The 19,813-nt window shown below is 35.3% G+C and overlaps 1 protein-coding gene across 1 annotated transcript in view; it reads left to right on the top strand.

Annotated features, from left to right (window-relative positions):
• The window catches only part of LOC128656073 (ephrin type-A receptor 3-like), a 325,679-nt gene that overhangs the window by 57,865 nt on the left and 248,001 nt on the right, over window positions 1-19,813 (top strand).

Raw genomic sequence — 19,813 nt, 5'->3', positions numbered from 1 at the left:
GAAGGACCTTTAATGCAGGCCCTGGGGTCCACTGCGGTCTAGAGATAAGTATGATGCTACTCGTGAGTCGTGAACTTTTTTACTTGTAGCAAAGGAGCGTTAACATTCCTTTAATTAAAACTAATGTAAATGTCCCACGAATATTCCGTTTTAGTTTCATTTAAAATAAAACAAATACCGAATAGTGAAGGATATGAATAGTCTGTGAAACAAATTTCCCCGAATATTTGTTCTGATGAACAAAATTTTTTGGTGCTGCACAAGTCAAGTATTTACATATATTTTAGATAGTTGGTTGAAATATCTGACTGCTGGGTTAAGTACTGGACATTTGGCATGGAAGAGATTTAATAAACATAATGTATAATTTCCTGATTTTGTGAATTTGAGTCTTTGGTTCCTATTTCTCCACCTTTTGTGTTTGGGTATGAAAAAGAAAATGTTTAATTTAATACAGATCTGATTACCAGTTATAAAAAAATATCTTTTCATGCTTTCAAAAATAGAGCAATGGTTATACAAGGCTTCAATTAAAAAATTAGGGGTCTAATTATGAGTTAGCTTGGAAAGAACATTTTCTAAATGTGCTGCACAAGGTAAAATTACTGCTACAGAAGAGGTATTTAAGCTCTGTCTTGACCTCTATGTATTAATGTGCATGTAAGCTTGGATATATAATTATATTGTAGTGTTTGTGTCAGGTACGTACAGAATATACTCTTCTAAAAAAACAAACCAAAATCCATGAAAAAAATCTGCCACTGTTTAGAAGAAAATATTGTATACTATAAAATTGATTTCAATTGTAATTAGACTAATTCCTTAAAAAATGTCATATATTTATGTATTCATGTTTGTATTTAGTTATATCTGTGTATCACTACTTGCGTGATAGATAACCTTTCTCTTAATATTTGGGTTATCCTGTCTTTTTTGGTGACTATACAGTGCCTTATAGTATTACCATAACAGATGATTATGTTTCCTAAAAGGATATTAAAGGGGCATAAAAACAATAATTTTATTTATGCATCAGAAATTATTCACTGTATTACAAAAGATCTGCAGGGAACATAAATGTTTTAAAAAGATTTAAAAATGTTATTATTTTAGCAAAATATATATTGTTTTTCAGGCCCATGACACACCGCTTTAAAAGCACTTTGAATGTACTTTATCTCACTTCCTTCGCTGAGGCTAGTTGTAGGCCCTGATATTCAAAGGTTCTCCAGCTTGGAGAGAAATTGCAGTTCAGACTTCACAGGGGCTAAACTAACAGATGGCCAGATTACAAGTGGAGCCCTAAATATCGCTTTTGTGAAATACCAGTGCACGCTAATGTGCCCTGGTATTAAAAGTTGAGGCTGCATTCGCATTGCTGGGAAGCATTGCACTCACAAGAGCGCACTTCAATAGGCTCAAATTGGACCTCGCTCTCATGCTGCGAGACACGGCATGAAAACCTTGTGCAGCAAAGGGGGTAAGTAGTGCAGCGATGGCAGCAAATTGTATATATATATGTTTATGATTATATACAAATATATTTATGTGTTAATTTGTGTATATACACATATTAAAGGGACAGTCAACACCAGAATTTTTGTTGTTTTAAAAGATAGATAATCCCTTAATTACCAATTCCCCAGTTTTGCATAACCAACACAGTTATAATTATACATGTTTTACCTCTGTAATTACCTTGTATCCAAGCCTCAGTAGACTGCCCCCTTATTTCAGTTCTTTTGACAGACTTGCATTTTAGCCAATCAGAGCTGTCTCCATGGTAAATTCACATGCATGAGCTCAATGTTATCTATATGAAACAAGTGAACTAATGCCCTCTAGTGGTGAAAAACTATTAAAATGCATTTAGATTAGAGGTGGCCTTCAAGGTCTAAGAAATTAGAATATGAACCTCCTAGGTTTAGCTTTCAACTAAGAATACCAAGAGAACAATGCAAAATTGGTGATAAAAGTAAATTGGAAAGTTGTTTAAAATTACATGCCCTATTTGAAACATGGAAGTTTTTTTTTGGACTTGACTGTCCCTTTAACACATACATTTATATAGCATATACATATATATTTACTTGGAACACACAGTTCCCATAGACCACAATGTAAAGGCACTTTCTATGGAAGGCATCTCTCAGCTCTCTGTGATTTCTAAATCATAAAATAAAACATTTGGGTTTCATGTCCCTTTAATGACATAAGACAATGTTGATTACACTTGGTCCCATCTCCTCTCCAAGCTTTCAATTTTTTGGCCAGACAGATAGCTCAGCATGCTAAGGCACTGTGGCTGAGCTCTATAGCAACCCAAGGGTTGCAGGTTCGATCTCCGGCGAGGTCTACTCAGCCTTTCATCCTTCCGAGGTTGATAAAATGAGCAGCACCTTGAGACCCTTACGGGTGATTAGCCGTGCTTTACAATTACCCAATACAATACATACATACATTTCCAGGTTCCTCCCCTTTTCTTAGAAAATACAGTGAGTTCTGCCTCTGTGAAGTCTGCTCTATAATCAGAATTTGTAAAACCACAATCTCGAATACACTGCTGTACACAAAATAAAATACAAAATAGAAAGTGCAAAGTTTAAATGTAATAAAATGTAATCTGAAGTCTAAAGTTACATACAATAGAAAGCACAAAGTGTAAATGCAACAGAACTGTCATGTCATCATGAAATGCTATATTGCACTGGTCTTGTCTCTCCTTCACATACAGAAATGCGGGGGAACGCCCCTTGGAAAAGTAAACCCAAATCTGCCTTTATAAAATGTTACTAGGGATCTCACAGTGTTGGAGGATCAATTTAGAATATTTCCCTTGAGCAGAAAGGTTTTGAATATCATGGCCATAGACAGATATAAACAAGCGCCTGCACTTATAAGCCAGTGATGTGCAGTCACTAGAGGCAGGTGAGGCAGTGCTTCACCTCTCATATGGGCAAAAATATATTTTTTTTATTGGCTTTAAAAAAAAAATTGTAAATTTTTTCCCCCAGCATTTTTTTTTCTCACAGCTATATGTTGTGCAATGAAGAGGCACAATCAGGTCTGCCCACCATTACACAACATGCTGCGCCATCTACTGGATGCAAGTGGTTAAGATCATTGCATGGCTCATTAACTGCTTATTTGAGGCAGTCCTATTTGGGCTGAACCAATCCAGTGAGAGGCATTAGTAAGTGGAACATAGGGTTGGGGCTGGATGTTAAATCATATAAAACAAAACAAAAACGCAAAAAAACAACTTTCATATATTTTGTTGCTGTCCTGTGAACCTGCTAGCTTTGCTAAAGTGAAAAAGAGAGTTCTGTTCTTCCCCTCTAAGTGCAGTGGAATGTGCCACTGTCACTTCCTGAATCCTTACAGAGCAGGAGAGAGGCACAGAGAGCAGTGTTTCACCCACATCTTATTAAAGTAAGATTTTACTGAAAGATTCTGTTAGTTAAAATGATAATTTAATGAATGTGGTTTAGTGTTTGTTTACTCTTTTATAGCAGGGTCGTTTTTGTATTTTGTTTACTCAAACTTTACACCCACTAACTTAGCAGCTTGCCTCTGTACTTCACACTAAATTATAGACTAATTTTCTGAACTCTCTGTAGCTCTGCTGTTTTATTACTTTAAAATGCAGTGGTCCCCCCCCCCCTTGTGTGTGTGTGTGTGTGTGTGTCTCTCTATCTATCCATCTCTCTCCTTATGTGTTGTTCTCCCCCATGGTCTCTTTCTCTCTCTTCCTCCCCCTCTGACTCTCATCCCTTATGTAATGAAAGAATCTATAAGCATAATTTGCAGCATTAAAGTAAAATGTATGTTTTAAACATATTTTAATGGGCATGGCTTTCTAGATCTCATAATCAGAGCAAGCATTGTGTTATCTGGCAAGAGTTTCTGTTACAATCCTTTTAGACTAAAATCAGATGTTTACTAAGTTGACCAGTTTTCCAAGACACCATTTAAAGGGACATGAAACCCATATGAAACCCATATGCAAATTTAAATAACTTTCCAATTTACATCTAATATCTAATTTTCTTTATTCTTTTGGTGTCCTTTGTTGAAAATCATATCTAAATATGCTCAGTAGTTGCTGATTGGTGGCTGCACATAGATACCTCATGTGATTGGCTCACCCATGTGCATTGCTATTTCTTCAACAAAGGATATCTAAAGAATGAAGGCGTATCCTAGCCACTGCCTCACCATCCTCTGACGTCACTGCACGTCACTGTTATAAGCCAATCAGTGTACAGCATGTAAGGAGTGTCAGGGTTCTGCATTCCACAGAATGTACGCTAGTCTCTATGAGGGTAGTGGAAACACTACAATATAATGGTATGATAAGCAGGCAAAACAATTAATGAAAGTGAACTTCAAAGTTTCTATTTGTGCATAATTAAACATTTTAAAGAGAATTACATTTTAAGTTTAAAGGGACACTGAACCCAAATTTTTTCTTTTGTAATTCAGAAAGAGCATGCAATTTTAAGCAACTTTCTAATTTACTCCTATTATCAATTTTTCTTCGTTCTCTTGCTATCATTATTTGAAAAAGAAGGCATCTAAGTGTTATTTTGGTTTCAGTACTCTGGACAGCACTTTTTTATTGGTGGATGAATTTATCCACCAATCTGCAAGGACAACCCAGGTTGTTCACCAAAAATGGGCCGGCATCTAAACTTACATTCTTGCATTTCAAATAAAGATACCAAGAGAATGAAGAAAATTTGATAATAGGAGTAAATTAGAAAGTTGCTTAAAATTTCATGCTCAATCTGAATCACGAAAGAAAAAATTTGGGTACAGTGTCCCTTTAATGTCCCTTTAAACATATATTGCTTTTGTGTAAACATTGTGCTTTTCCCACTTTCCATAGAGGTTAAACATCAAATGCTACAAATCAAATAACTGGATAAGGCAATTTCAGCATTTTGGGAATTTAAAGGGACATAAAACCCATTTTTTTCTTTCATGATTTAGATAAAACATCAAATTTTAAACAACTTTCAACTTTACTTCTATTATCATATTTTCTTTGTTTTCTTGTTATCCTTATTTGAAAAGCAGAAATGTAAGCTCAAGAGTGTGCACGTGTCTGCAGCTCTATATAACAGCAGTTTTGCAACAATGTTATACATTAGCAGGAGCACAAGATGGCAGCACTGTTTCCTTTCATGCCTCAGGCATGTGCACGCTCCCTACCTAGGTATCTCTTCAACAAAGAATAACACGAGAATGAGAATGAAATACATTTGATAATAGAAGTAAATTGACTTTTTAAAAATTGTATTCTCTATCTGAATCATGAAATAAATTGTTGGGGTTTAATGTCCCTTTAAGTAGATTTTGCTTTATCTTCACTCTAGGGAGCATGGAACAAAGCACAGCTTTACTCATGAATGAGAAGTGGTAAATTTCCCTTTAAATGCTGTTGCTCTAGCCCGATAAGGCGTAAAGAAATTGCGGGCAAAGAAAAGGTTTATATTTGAAAAAGTGGAAAAAAAGATGATAATTATATAAAATAATAATAATACTATATATGTATAAATATATATGATGCTGTACCAATGAAAGTTTTCATAAAGGGACTTAAAATCATTTTATAATGGGATATGAAATGTTTAATTATGCATAGTGAAAACAAGACATTGTAATATACGTTCTTTATTTATTTTTCCTACTTATGCTGTAAAATACTTTGCTTTAGAGTAAAAATTCTGCTTGTACTGCACCCCCTAGCCAAGCTATAAGGTCCTTCAAATTTAGGAAAATGACCTAAACCATCTGCTTAATAGACTGCAATTAGAGCGGTCACACTCATTTACTGCTAATCACAGCTGGCCGCAATTATGGGAGCTAAGATAAACATTCTCACCAGATGCGTTTAAAGCATTTATTTTGTTTGTAGGTATAGGTACAAAACCCTTTATCCAAAATGATTGGGACTGGACATGGTTTGGATTTCTTAATAGTTTGGATTTTGGAATATTTGTACATTTTGACAGCTTGGAGAGGAGATGGGACCAAGTGTAATCAACATTGTCTTATGTCATTAAAGGGACATGAAACCCAAATTTTTTATTTTATGATTTAGAAAGAGCATGCGGCTTTAAACAACTTTCTAATTTACTTCTATTATCTAATGTACTTCATTCACTTGATATTCTTTGTTGAAAAGCATATCTAGATACGTTCAGTAGCTGCTGATTGGTGGTTGCACATAGAGGCCTTGTGGGATTGGCTCACCATCTGCATTGCTATTTCTTCCACACAGGATATCTAAAGAATGAAGCAAATTAGATAATAGAAGTAAATTGGAATGATGTTTAAAACTGTATTCTCTATCTGAATCACGAAAGAAACATTTTTGTTTAATGTCCCTTTAAGGCAATATTCACATGTCATGATACAGCTGATACATAGAACCTAATGGTAGTTTTATATAGTTTGTATTACTTTTGTACACATAGTACTGTATTCAGAAAGTTAATAGTTGTTGTTTTAAGTAAATATAGACTATCATTTGCATTTTAAAACACAAAAAAGCAAACAGACCAAAGACACATAGGCCGATTTATCAAGCTCTATACAGAGCTTGATGCCCCAGAAGTTATGAAGCAGTGGTCTAAAGACCACCGCTCCATAACTTGTCCGCCTGCTCTGAGGCTGCGGACAGAAATCAACACGATCCAATAAGATAGGGTTGATTGACACCCCCTGCTAGCGGCCGATTGGCTGCAAATCTGCAGGGGGCGGCATTGCACCAGCAGTTCACAAGAACTGCTGATGCAATGATAAATGCAGACAGTGTATGCTGTTGGCATTTATCGATGTGCAGCGGACATGATACGCTATATCGGATCATGTCCGCTCGCACTATGTTAAATATAACCCACAGAGATTAAATTGTTACTTACTGGCTGGAAAATTGTAATTTTTTATAACTTTTTAAAAAATTATTAATTGAATAGTCTAGATTTTCTATTATTTCCGGATTTAGGAATTTGTACCTTCAATTCAGTACTTAATTATTGATATTATTGATATACAATATACATATTTAAAAAAAAATGACGCCCCTTTAAAGCCTCTGAGCTCAGTGGCAATCTCATATACAGTAAAATGCATTTGAAGTAACACATGTCTAATGTGCTATTCAGATTGTTTTAAAATTAAGAAATAATCTAATTTTGCCAAAATAATCATTTGAAATTATTGTTAACTGTGTCTTTTGTATGGTGTCTTCTCGTAAGTATACTAAGAGAACAGTCTATCTTTTAAAATGTATTGAAATCAGTAAATAATTAGATAAAATGAATTCCAAAGCTAACTAAAGAAGAAAGCATAATTGATACCTGCCAAGAAAAGCATTTGCAACAATTGATTTATCTGACTTCAAACGTGGCTGTATTCTTCTTCACATTTCCACATATTATAATGTACAACTGAAAGGAGAGTTCAGCATTAACACTTGATAGCTGTGCTCAAACAGCGTGAAGAAATGTATTGACAATTGGCCTATGGACAAAAGAAAAGAAAATGTTGCTGGAAAATAACCTTATTATATCTTTGATTATGGTAGTGTTTAATGTTTAGACAAATATTTTGTGGTTAGTTTTTGTTTCTCCGCAAAAGAAAAATGTACTTTATGCACCTGTTGTAAAAAGGACACATGAATAAAAATACAGCAGTTAAATGTGTTCAAATATTTTTGCATGCAACGGGTCAAGTAAGTTAGTCACTGGCTGTTTGGGACCACTCCCACAACTCCATTGGTTGGGTGAGAGGGAAAAATTGTTGCACTATTCTTCAACAGGAAAATGTTTTTTATACAACTTCTCAGCCAGTCAGTATCTGTGGACGTTTGTGCCATGATTTCTGGTCTGTAAATCATTTCTGTCCAGCCCCAGTCTTTGAGGAACATACAATTTTTAGGGATTTAGTAGATCCCGTCTTAATCAAAGGTGCTTGTATTTAAACGCCCCTGTTATCTAGTGAGGTTTTGGTTATTCCAGTGCATTAACAATTTTGTATAGGTAGCCATGAATGATTGGGAAGTTTTATAACTTGGGATTGCAGAGATATCCTGTGGTCAAACTGCTGTTTTCATATTAGTTAGTTTTAATATTAGTTGGAGCTAAGACATCTACAATTGTAGATTAGTGATGTCGCGAACAGTTCACCGGAGAACAGTTCCCGGCGATTTTAGCTTATTCGCGTTCACCGGGGTGGGCGAACATATGCGATGTTCGATCCGCCCCCTATTCGTCATCATCGAGGAAACTTTGACCCTGTATCTCACAGTCTGCAGACACATTTGAGCCAATCAGCAGCAGACACTCCCTCCCAGACCCTCCCAGCTCCTGGGCAGCAGCCATTTTAGATTCATTACGATCCTGCATTCTTAGTGAGAGGAGGGTTACTGCTGCTGCTGATGATTTTATAGGGAAATTGATAGCTAGGCTAGTGTATTCAGTGTCCACTACAGTCCTGAAGGACTCATCTGATCTCTGCTGTAAGGACAGCACCCCAAAAAGCCCTTTTTAGGGCTAGAACTTCAGTCGTTTTTTTTTTTGGTTTTTTTTAATCTAATTGCATTTGCCTGCCTGTCAGCCTGTGTGTGAGGCTCACAGCATATACTGTGATTAATTGCTCTGTGCCACCACTGATATCTGGTGTAACATTAGTGTAAATTTAAAAAAAAAAAACTTTTACACCAGTTTGCTACTGTAATCTAATTTCATTTTCCATCAGGCCTGTGTGTCAGGCGCACAGCATATACTGTGATTAATTGCTCTGTGCCACCACTGATATCTGGTGTAACATTAGTGTAAATTTAAAAAAAAAAACTTTTACATCAGTTTGCTAGTGTGATTTAATTTAATTTTCCATCAGTCCTGTGTGCCAGGCCCACAGCATATACTGTGATTAATTGCTTTGTGCCACCACTCATATCTGGTGTAACATTAGGGTAAATTTAAAAAAAAAAATTTACATCAGTTTGCTACTGTAATCTAATTTCATTTTCCATCAGGCCTGTGTGTCAGACCCACAGCATATACTGTGCCTAATTGCTCTGTTTTCCCCCACTCGTATCTGGTGTAACATTAGTGTAATTTTTTTTATAAAAAACTTTTACATCAGTCTGCTAGTGTAATCTAATTGCAGTTGCCAGGCCAGCCTGCCACTGCCAGCCTCAGTGCCACCACTCATATCTGGTGTAACATTAGTGTAAATTTAAAAAAAAAAACTTTTACATCAGTCTGCTAGTGTTATTTAATTTTAGTTGCCAGGCCAGCCTGCCACTAGTGCCAGCCTGTGTGTCAGGCTCCCAGCATATACTGTGCCTACTTCCATCCTCAGTGCCACCACTCCTATCTGTTGTAACATTAGTGTAATTTTTTTTTAAAAAAACTTTTACATCAGTCTGCTAGTGTTATTTAATTTTAGTTGCCAGGCCAGCCTGCCACTAGTGCCAGCCTGTGTGTCAGGCTCCCAGCATATACTGTGCATACTTCCATCCTCAGTGCCACCACTCCTATCTGTTGTAACATTAGTGTATATTTTTTAAAAAAACAAAACATTTTACATCAGTCTGCTAGTGTTATTTAATTGCAGTTGCAGAGGTGCAGCCAGAATGCAGGGTCAGAACCTCTGCAACTGGTATACTCGATTGTGCAAAAGGAAGTAACCTTACCATGGGTCCCAGACCACACGTCTTTGTAATTCTCTGTCTGGGAAAATATATATCTTTCAAATTAGTTATTTATCTATCAAATCTATCTAACTATCAATCGTATCTATCAAATGTATATTGCATCTATTGATCTATGCAATTCGTATCTATCAAATGTATATTGTATCTATTGATCTATGCAATTCGTATCTATCAAATGTATATTGCATCTATTGATCTATGGAATTCGTATCTATCAAATGTATATTGCATCTATTGATCTATGCAATTCGTATCTATCAAATGTATATTGCATGTATTGATCTATGGAATTCGTATCTATCAAATGTATATTGCATCTATTGATCAATGTAATTCATATCTATCAAATGTATATTGCATCTTTTGATCTATGTAATTCGTATCTATCAAATGTATATTGCATCTATTGATGTAATTTGTATCTATCAAATGTATATTGCATCTTTTGATCCATGTAATTCGTATCTATCAAATGTATATTGCATCTTTTGATCTATGTAATTCGTATCTATCAAATGTAAATTGCATCTTTTGATCTATGTAATTCATATCTATCAAATGTATATTGCATCTTTTGATCAATGTAATTGGTATCTATCAAATGTTTATTGCATCTATTTATCTATGCAATCTATGTATCTATCTATCTATCTATCAAATCTATCGATCTTGTGGTTGTGCAAATGGACTGTTTGCGGTTGTTTGCGGTGCGTTAAACAGGGAGTTTGGTCTGTCACTGTGAAGCGGGCGTAACCCTTACACTACCTGATCGATACAACATCATACCTGATGTTTTAAAGCACGTTATTCAAAACAATTTAGGAATGTTAGGTGATTTATGCCCTTTATGGCTTAAAACCAGACTCTGCATCAACTATGTAATTTTCCATGGGAGTTTTGCCATGGATCCCCCTCCGGCATGCCACAGTCCAGGTGTTAGTCCCCTTGAAACAACTTTTCCATCACTATTGCGGCCAGAAAGAGTCCCTGTGCATTTTAAAATTCGCCTGTCCATTGAAGTCAGTGGTGGTTCACCCGGTTCGCGAACATTTGCCGAAGTTCGCGTTCGCCGTTCGCGAACGCAAAATTTTAGGTTTGCGACATCACTATTTTAGATATTTTATAAAGATTAATTTGGCAATAATCGCTCACCACGAGGCTGAAGGGATATATAATGGGATATATAATGACTCAGTCTAAAAGATTATTATTGTGTGAGCTCACTCATATAACTGATGAGACTAGTAAAGACAAAGCTGTTTGCAAAAACAAGTCTCATGTATTAAACTTGTTGCTTTCTGTGTAGTATGAAATGCCCAACTTATAACTATGCACAATCTCTCTCTCTCTCACTCTCTCTTCATTCCTCTCTCTCTCTCACTCTCTTTCTCTCTTTTTCACTCTCACTCTATTTTGCTTTCTTTCACTCACTCACTCACACTCTCTCTCTCTCGCTTTCTCTCTCACTAACTCGCTCTCGCTCTCTCTCTTACTCACTCTCTTTCTGTCTCGCTCTCTCACTCTCCAAATAGACTAGGTAAAAATGGAAGGCTCTACCATAATAGTAACTATAAAAAGAAATATGATTAAAGGGCCACTGTAAGTAAATATTTTCTATGCCTGTTACTAACTAACTACCCCAAATACGCTTTTTATCAATAGCATTTCATTAACATATCTCTACCGTATATCAGAAATCTTGTCTGCAAATTTAATTGTTTTCCAAACCCACTCCGTGGGTATCCTTTGCTCTGTACCAATCCGTTTACAATACCTAGGTTTCAAAATGGCGCTTTAAACACAATTTCATTGGTTTAAGTATTTTGAACACACAGTGCTGAAAATAGTGGGCAGGATAATGTGACATCATCGGGGAATAAAAGATATAACTTTTATAACGTTATGAAACTTTGTTTTGGAGAAAATATAGGTCAGTAGGTTTTAATTAATGTTTATTAACTTTAATATGTTAGTTGTTTGGCTTAAAAATTATAACAGAAAGTAATCCTTTAAAAGGAACAAAGTGAAATTGTTTTAATAAAAATAATAGTAATAAAAAATAGAATTAAAATAATCGAAGTAAATTAGAAAGATGTTTGAAATCACATGCTCTATCTGAATCATGAAAGAAAATGTTGGGTTTCATATCCCTTTTAAACTATATCTAAATTGATTCTCAATTCTGTCTTGTCATCCTGGTAACAACAGCTATAAATGAATCTCTGCAACAAAATGTGTACAGAACCTGTCAGTCTTTTTCTGATAAATAGTATCATTTTTTTTTTAAAAAAAAAGCAGCACATTTTTACAAACCTGGATAAATGTAACAAAATATTTACAAATAAAATAGTGTTTTCTCTTGTAAAAAGCAGTGCTGGGTATCTGCCCCTTTATCAATGGGAAATGAGGATGTTAATTCACTTTCTTTAGATATGTGGCTGAAGTTTCCCCAGACAAATTCCCTCCCATGCATATGAGAACAGCCAGCATATCAAACTGCTTTACAACTTGCCTGCATTTTCATGGGAAGTAGGTCAAGCACATTGCAATTTCTACATTAATACACAGGTGCACACAATATGGGTAAACCCTAATTCACAGCTAAATGTTGCATTTATAAGATTCCCTACAGAGCCAACTTGTTGTATAAATAAGACAATTATAGGGAAGTTTATTGACAACTGACTAGGACATCCATCCCTTACAGTAATAGAGATTATGTGTTAGCTGCTAACACTGCAGAGTCGTCTGTTCCGATTCTGAAAAATGAATAATTTACTGTGATTGAAAACCTAGCTTGAGCTTGTAGAATTCCCCCTGGCATCCTCTACCTTCAAGCCTAGCACTGTGACCTTAGAGCTAAAAGCAGCTGGTATTAAACCTGCCTCGCTGCACTTACACGGCGGGATTAAATGTACATTGCAAAGTAGGACAAAGTCCTGAAAGCCACATGTAGTCTTGGCAATGTGTGCATTGAATGTTGTTTATCACAACAGTGTTTATAAATTGTCTTTGTAAGAGAGAATAAGTGATAGAGCTTCATGCTTGATAAGAGAGCTGTATCTTGCATATTAATGCTTTGGGTGCCTATTATAGTTTGTAGATGTGCATTTGGATTTAGACAACTGAAAAAAAAAATTCACACATGTTTCTGTTTTGGTATTTGTTTGAAAAAGCAAAGCAAGCTGCCCCTTTAATTATAAAATGAATGATTGTGAATAATGTTCCTTCATTATATATATGTGTGTGTGTGTGTGTGTGTGTGTGTGTGTGTGTGTGTGTGTGCGTGTGTGAGTTGGTTGATTTCTGTATCAGCCAACAAGTATGTAAACTTCATGTTTGCTCTTAACCAATCCTGACCAATCCTGACCATATACATATTAAAAAAAATGGCTTTGTGCTGCTGCTGGCTTGTAGCACTCACACTAACTACTATAACATTATTTAAGTTAAAGCTGCTGTCATGTTTCTCTGCTGTCCTAAACTCATTCCCCAAATTAAAGGGATACTAAATCCAATTGTTTTCTTTCATGATTCAGATAGAGCATGAGATTTTAAGCACCTTTCTAATTTGCTCCTGTTATCAATTTTTCTTTGTTTTCATGCTATCTTGATTTGAAAAATCAGTACTGTAAGCTTTAGAGCCGGACCATTTTTTGTTCAGCACCTGGTTAGCACTTGCTGATTTGTGGCTAAATGTAGCAAACCAATCAGCAAGTGCTACCCAGGTGCAGAACTAAAAATGGGCCGGCTCCTAACCTTTCATTACTGCTTTTTCAAATCAAGATAACATGAGAACAAAGAAAAATTGATAATAGGAGTAAATTAGAAAGTTGCTTAAATTTGCATGCTCTATTGGAATCATGAAAGGAAAAAATTGGGGTTAGTATCCCTTTAAGTGGTTAATCAATTCAGCCAAACTGAGAAACCCCATTAACTAATCTTTAACAAAACAAAACACATTTTTTTTTTATTCATGATAAACAATTTGTTCAAAATAAAAAAAATTTGCCTTTGCACATGTCTAATATTTACCTTTGAGGTGCATTTGGCTGGAAAATAGAAAGTCCCTTGACTGACATATGTGCTAGATATTAAGAAAGTCATTTTGGCTGAGGTTGGAAGTAATAACCTGTGAAAAGTTAGGGTAAAAAAGCTGTGTCTTACCCAGGTTGCCTGAGGTTGTTTGGTTACCTTATTTCTACAAGAATGCAGATTGTAGGGTGGAGGTATTTTTTACAGCTAAGGTTTGACTTTTAGTTTTTTTGAAAATAAATAGTAATTTAGTTTAAACCCCCCCCCCCAAAAAAAAACAAAAACAAAAAACAAAACACAACATTGTGATTTTTGCATTACTGATGCAATATAGCCCTAGATAGGTGGAGTCTGTAACTGGTGGTGATTGGCTGACTAGTAGTGCTTTGCAACTGCCAATTGGTATTTAGTTTACTTATGTTTTTAATAATGAGAATGAAATTGTCCCTTTAAGCTTAGTGAAAGTGAGACAAAAGACACAATACACCCTACTACTGTGGAGATAATATTTTCTTAATGCATTCCTTTGATTGTTAACATTCTCTCAATTATTGCATATACATTTAAAATCGTATAATTGTAAAGTATCGCTACTCAATAGATAGCATACTATCTATGTGCCATATGACTGACATGTTAGTTTAAGGGGATAATTCATTTAAAAGCCAAATCATTAACACATTTTGACCTTAGAAAGGCATTTTGTTTTAATATATCATTAGATAGACTGAACTCTGTAACTATGTCACTGCCATAAATAGATTTTGGTTGTATGAGAGACTGATCAATGAATAAATCACTATAGTTATTTCTCTTTGGTATGAGACATGACTTTACTATTTGTACATTGTGAAGATAAAAGGGACTTGGTGCCAGATAACAAACTCCTCAGATCAGGTTGCTTGTGTCCTTTGTTCAGTGGACAGACTGTCACCTGCTGATGCTTTCTCACAGTGCATAAGTGTCATTGAGAACTGCTCAGGTGACACATAGGAAGCAGAGCAATTAGCGTGAGTATCGATCTGTTGAATATCTGGACTGTTGCAAGCAGAGAGGCTGCCTGTAGTAAGGAATCTGAAGTACAGATGTTACATATTGATTATAATACATGAGACTCTATAACTAAGCTATCATATGATACTGTCTGTGCATTAGCAACACAGAAATAAAGGGTTGATCTATATAAGAAATCCCTATTCCATCTGTAATATAGTAACCACCAGTGCATGCAGAGTAGGGCAGATCTAAAAATATGTTTAGTGCATAATTAGGGCTGAATTGTTTAATAGGACACCACTGGACTTAGGATGACTTGAAGCTACTTGACTTCTAAATCCACAAGTGTTCATTGATGTGCCCGCACCATTACAAGCCCACAAACTTATATCTGCTTACATATTCAGAGCTCAGAACTTGAGATCATGTGAAATGAGTATCATTTTTATCAGCTACCCAACCAGAAAGGAAACGACTTGCATTGTGTGATGAGAATTGTGACCCTGTGCATAATTTTTATATACAGGTACACCCCGCTCATACAGCGGGTTAGGGACCGGAGCCCCGCTGTAAAGTGAAAACCGCCTTAAAGTGAAACAAGGCAGTTTCAGCTTTCTTTTCACTTGCCAGTGTGTTTAAAAACTTGAAAACATGTTAGGAGTGCAATAGTGCTGCATTTAGTTTAACACTAACACATCACAGTATTCAATAAATACTGTACCTGTAAAATAGTGACAATGAATGTAGCACTGTTTAAAAATCTTTGAAGGTTGAACTTCAGCTCCACAAAGCGCTGTATTAGCGAAGCGCTGTAAAGTGAAGCGCTGTAAAGTGAGGTATACCTGTAGTTGAATTTAACTAGTGTTAAAGGGACACTCAAGTCAAAATAAACTTTTATAATTCAGATAAGACACTTTCCAATTTACCTCCATTATCAAATTTTGCACAATCTTGTTATATACACACTTTCTGGGGAACAAGCTCCTACTGGGCATGTGCACAAGCAGACAGGGTATATGTATATTAGTCTGTGATTGGCTGATGTCTGTCACATGATAAAGAGGGCCGGAAAATGGGAGTAAAACTAAATTTGCCAGAAAAAAAAAATCTACTGTTTATTTGAAATTTAGAGTAGGAATTACTGCCTTGTCTTTTTCTTATGCATGTGTTAATTATGCAATTCTACTGTATTTAGTGGTACTTTAACTTGTTGAAAGGAAACAATTTGCTCTTTGAAAGGCATGAAAGGGCTGCATATAAAGGGGTAGATTTATCAAGCAGTGGATGTTGCAATCTACCCCCGAAGTTTCCGGCTCGCCAGATACGCCAGATACGATCGGGATGATTGACACCCCCTGTTATCGACCGATTAACCGCGAATGTGCAGGGGGCGGCATTGCACAAGCATATCACCAGAAATGCTTGTGCTATGTTAAATGCCAACAGCGTATGCTGTCGGCATTTAGCGATGTTGGGCAGACATGATTCGCTACAGCAAATCATGTCCGCCCGCCGCTTGATAATTCAGCCCCATGGTGTCAATTTAAATTTTTAAACCAGTTGACTTTGTGTTTTAATTTATTGGCAAATATAAAACAGATAAATGTACAGAAATATGTAAGGATACAGCATACCTCAATTAACAGCTCACAGCTTTACTGATTTGAATCTATATATGTCATCAGGGAATGGACTCAGGGGTGCTGTCAATAACCAAACTCAAGATCCCTGACTTTGGAAAAAAGAATGATGAGCAGGATGAAAATACATGCACTAATAAGAGGAAGACAATCAAGTGAAAATGAAACTTAAATGGATGGAGCATGAACGTGCAGGAGAGTGCACGTGTCTTTAGGCATCTGATAGCGGTGTTTGCAACATTGTTTACAGCAACGTTATAGAATGTTTTGAGCACTGCTGCCTTAGACTACTGTAGACACGTGCACACTCCTAAACACCTATCAGCTTACCTATCATTACTCTTCAACAAAGGATACCAACAGACCACACAAATGTGATAATAGATGTCAGTTTGAAACTTGTTTAAAATTTCATACTCTATCTGAATCCTTAAAGTTGAATTGACTTTACCGTCCCTTTAATCTGAAAGTAAGAGGAGTTGAAACAGTCAACACAAGCATTTTCTGTCATGCATTTCCAACAGTACTATTTAAACATGCTGAAAATATTGTTTTCTTTAGCTGAAAAATGTTTTACCTGAAAATGTAAATTTAAAGGGACATGAAACCCACATTTTTTCTTTCATGATTTAGAAAGAGAAGGCAATTTTAAACAACTTTCTAATTTACTTCTATTATCTAATTTGTTTTATTCTCTTGATATTCTTTACTGAAAAGCATATATAGATAGGCTCAGTAGCTGATGATTGGTTCCTGCACTTATAAGCCTTGTGTGATTGGCTCACTCATGTGCATTGCTTTTTCTTCAACTAAGGATATCTAAATAATGCAGCAAAATAAATAATAGAAGTAAATTGTAATGTTGTTTAAATGTGTATTCTCTATCTGAATCATGAAAGAAAAAATTTGGGTTTAGTGTCCTTTTAAACAGAAGCTAGTACAGTAGTACTGGTCATATACCTCCTACTAATTCTCATTGGCTAATAAGGACAACTCCCACATCTCTATTGGTGGAGAGCAAGACTGGTACAAACAAAATACTCTTATAGATTCAATAATAAAAAACATCTTTAAATTGAAAGACATCAGTGGATACACAATTAAAAAAAGTAACTGAGAACATATAGATGTAAATGTATTATGGGCATTTTATCAAACACAGCTTCAACTATAAGCACTAGATTTGTGCAGCAGCGAAAAATGTGGTTTGAATATTCGGGAACATTAGTTTTCTTTCGTCTGCTGCACTATTCAGTATTTATTTCATTTTAAACTAAATACTGAATATTTGTGCAAAATGTAAATTTATTTTAGTTAAGAAATGTATATGTTCCTACAGGTGTAGCGTTATACTTACCTCTAGCGCACTGGAGAGTAGGGATGGCCGAATGTTTCTAAAAATTCGAAATTTAAAACAAATTTTCATACATTCGTTCATTCAAATCGAATTTTGAATGTTTATATAACATTCTAACATTCTATTTTTGAATTTTCGTTTTCGAATTTTTCAATAAAATTCAAAAATATTTGTTCGAATAATAGAATGTTTTTTTTTTTTTTAAAGTAATTTTTCTTTTATTGAAAATAAAAAAACAGAAAAGACAAAAACAAATCTCAAATAAAAATATGCCACACAGGGCAAAATGACAGGTTTGATAAAGATACAAATATATGTACATTAAATACAAAAGAGGAAAAAAAAAAGAGTTAATGTCATACACATAATATTAACAGACATTGACCGTTTATATTATTATATTAATGAGCTGAACTTAGTAACCTATGTCTTTCGGTCGTCTTTAAATAAAAAACTACACTTAATATTGCAAGGATAAAAGATAACTGAACATAGTATCATAACTCAAATAGTGTAGACTAACTCAAGCAATAATAACCATTAGGGCACAATTGAGGTTTATAATACATAAATATCATCTTAGCTTAATACACTTAAGCCATAAGGACCCAAAAAGTAAATAACTTAACAGTCTAGAGCTCATCATTTTAACTTGATGGATCTGAAGAAAAGAAAAATAGTTTTTTACCTCTTACTTAGTTCAGTTTCCCTATCAGACAAAATAAAAAAAAAAAGAAAAAAAAAAAAAGAAAGAAAAGGTAAATTAAGTTCCTCCTCTCTCCCCCGCCCCCCTCCCCCCCCCCACCCCCTCCCCCCTCAGCCAGCGCCGAAGCCATCATTGTGAATGATCGTTATCTTGGTTCATAGCACTCCTATTCCCTATAACTGGAAATCCATGAAGCCGGAAATTCACCATGCAATACAAAATCTGCGAAACTATCTGAGCTTAAAAATGGGGATAAGATACGTTTTTGGATGGATAAGGTATAGGACTTAATTATGGGTAACCAGTCCAAAATGAACTTTTTTATTTTTTTTTCATTAGAGGATTTAAGGTGAAAAGATTCAAAAATTATTTGATTCTGTATCTCTTGCGTAACCATAGCAAAGGAGGGTACATACTTTGATTTCCAATTTTTTGTGATGAGATGTCTAATAGACATGATAATGGATACTAGGGTTTTTGATCTCAGAGGAGAATCATTGACATGGATATTTAGAAAGATGATATTTTCTGAGTTAAATGAGACTACGGTGGCATAGTGTATTTTTAACCAGAAGGAAAGTTTGTTCCACAATTGTTTTAATTTTGGGCAATAGTAAAACATGTGTAAAAGGTCTGCCTTGAAATATGTACATCGGGGGCATTTAGCAGATTGTGAGCTATACATTTTTGCCAGCCTAACAGGTGTTATATATGACCTATTTATGATTTTAAAGTGAGACTCTTTCCAGCTGGATGGAATTCGACATTTGTTTACTAAAGTACAACTAGCCTTTAATTCTCCGTCTTCCAAGTTTGGACAATCTTGTGACCATGAAGCAGAGATATCATTAAGACTGAGTAGATTCTGCTTATTGAGCATAATGTCATACATGAGAGAAATTGAAGTTGATCCCGTTTTGTATTTCAGAATACATTTTTTAATGTCAGACCATGCTAGGCATCGATCCAGCTCCCAATTATGTTTATTGAGATAGTGTCTTATCTGAAAATAAGCAAACATATCCTGTCTGGAGAGGTCAAATTGCGTAACAAGAGACTCAAATGAACATATATAGCCATCCTCATGGAAAATTTGGTATAAATTAATGAGTCCTTTATCCGCCCATTTCTTAAAGGTTACCTGAGAATAACCAGGGGAAAAATCAACCATTCCAATTATTGGGAGTAATTCGGAAAAAGAGTAATCAACACCAGTAATTAAGCAAAATTTCTGCCAGGCTCTAATAATGTTATTTATAGTTATCAATCCCTTGATATTATAGGGTAACTCCTTTGCTGGACAATGCAAACTGGCTTTAACAGAAAAGGGAGTTATCATATAATTT

Source organism: Bombina bombina, chromosome 4 (genome assembly GCF_027579735.1).
Source record: "Bombina bombina isolate aBomBom1 chromosome 4, aBomBom1.pri, whole genome shotgun sequence".
Lineage (NCBI taxonomy): Eukaryota > Metazoa > Chordata > Amphibia > Anura > Bombinatoridae > Bombina > Bombina bombina.
The sequence above is the reverse complement of the archived record's forward strand: the minus strand, read 5'-3'. Positions and strand labels throughout refer to the sequence as shown.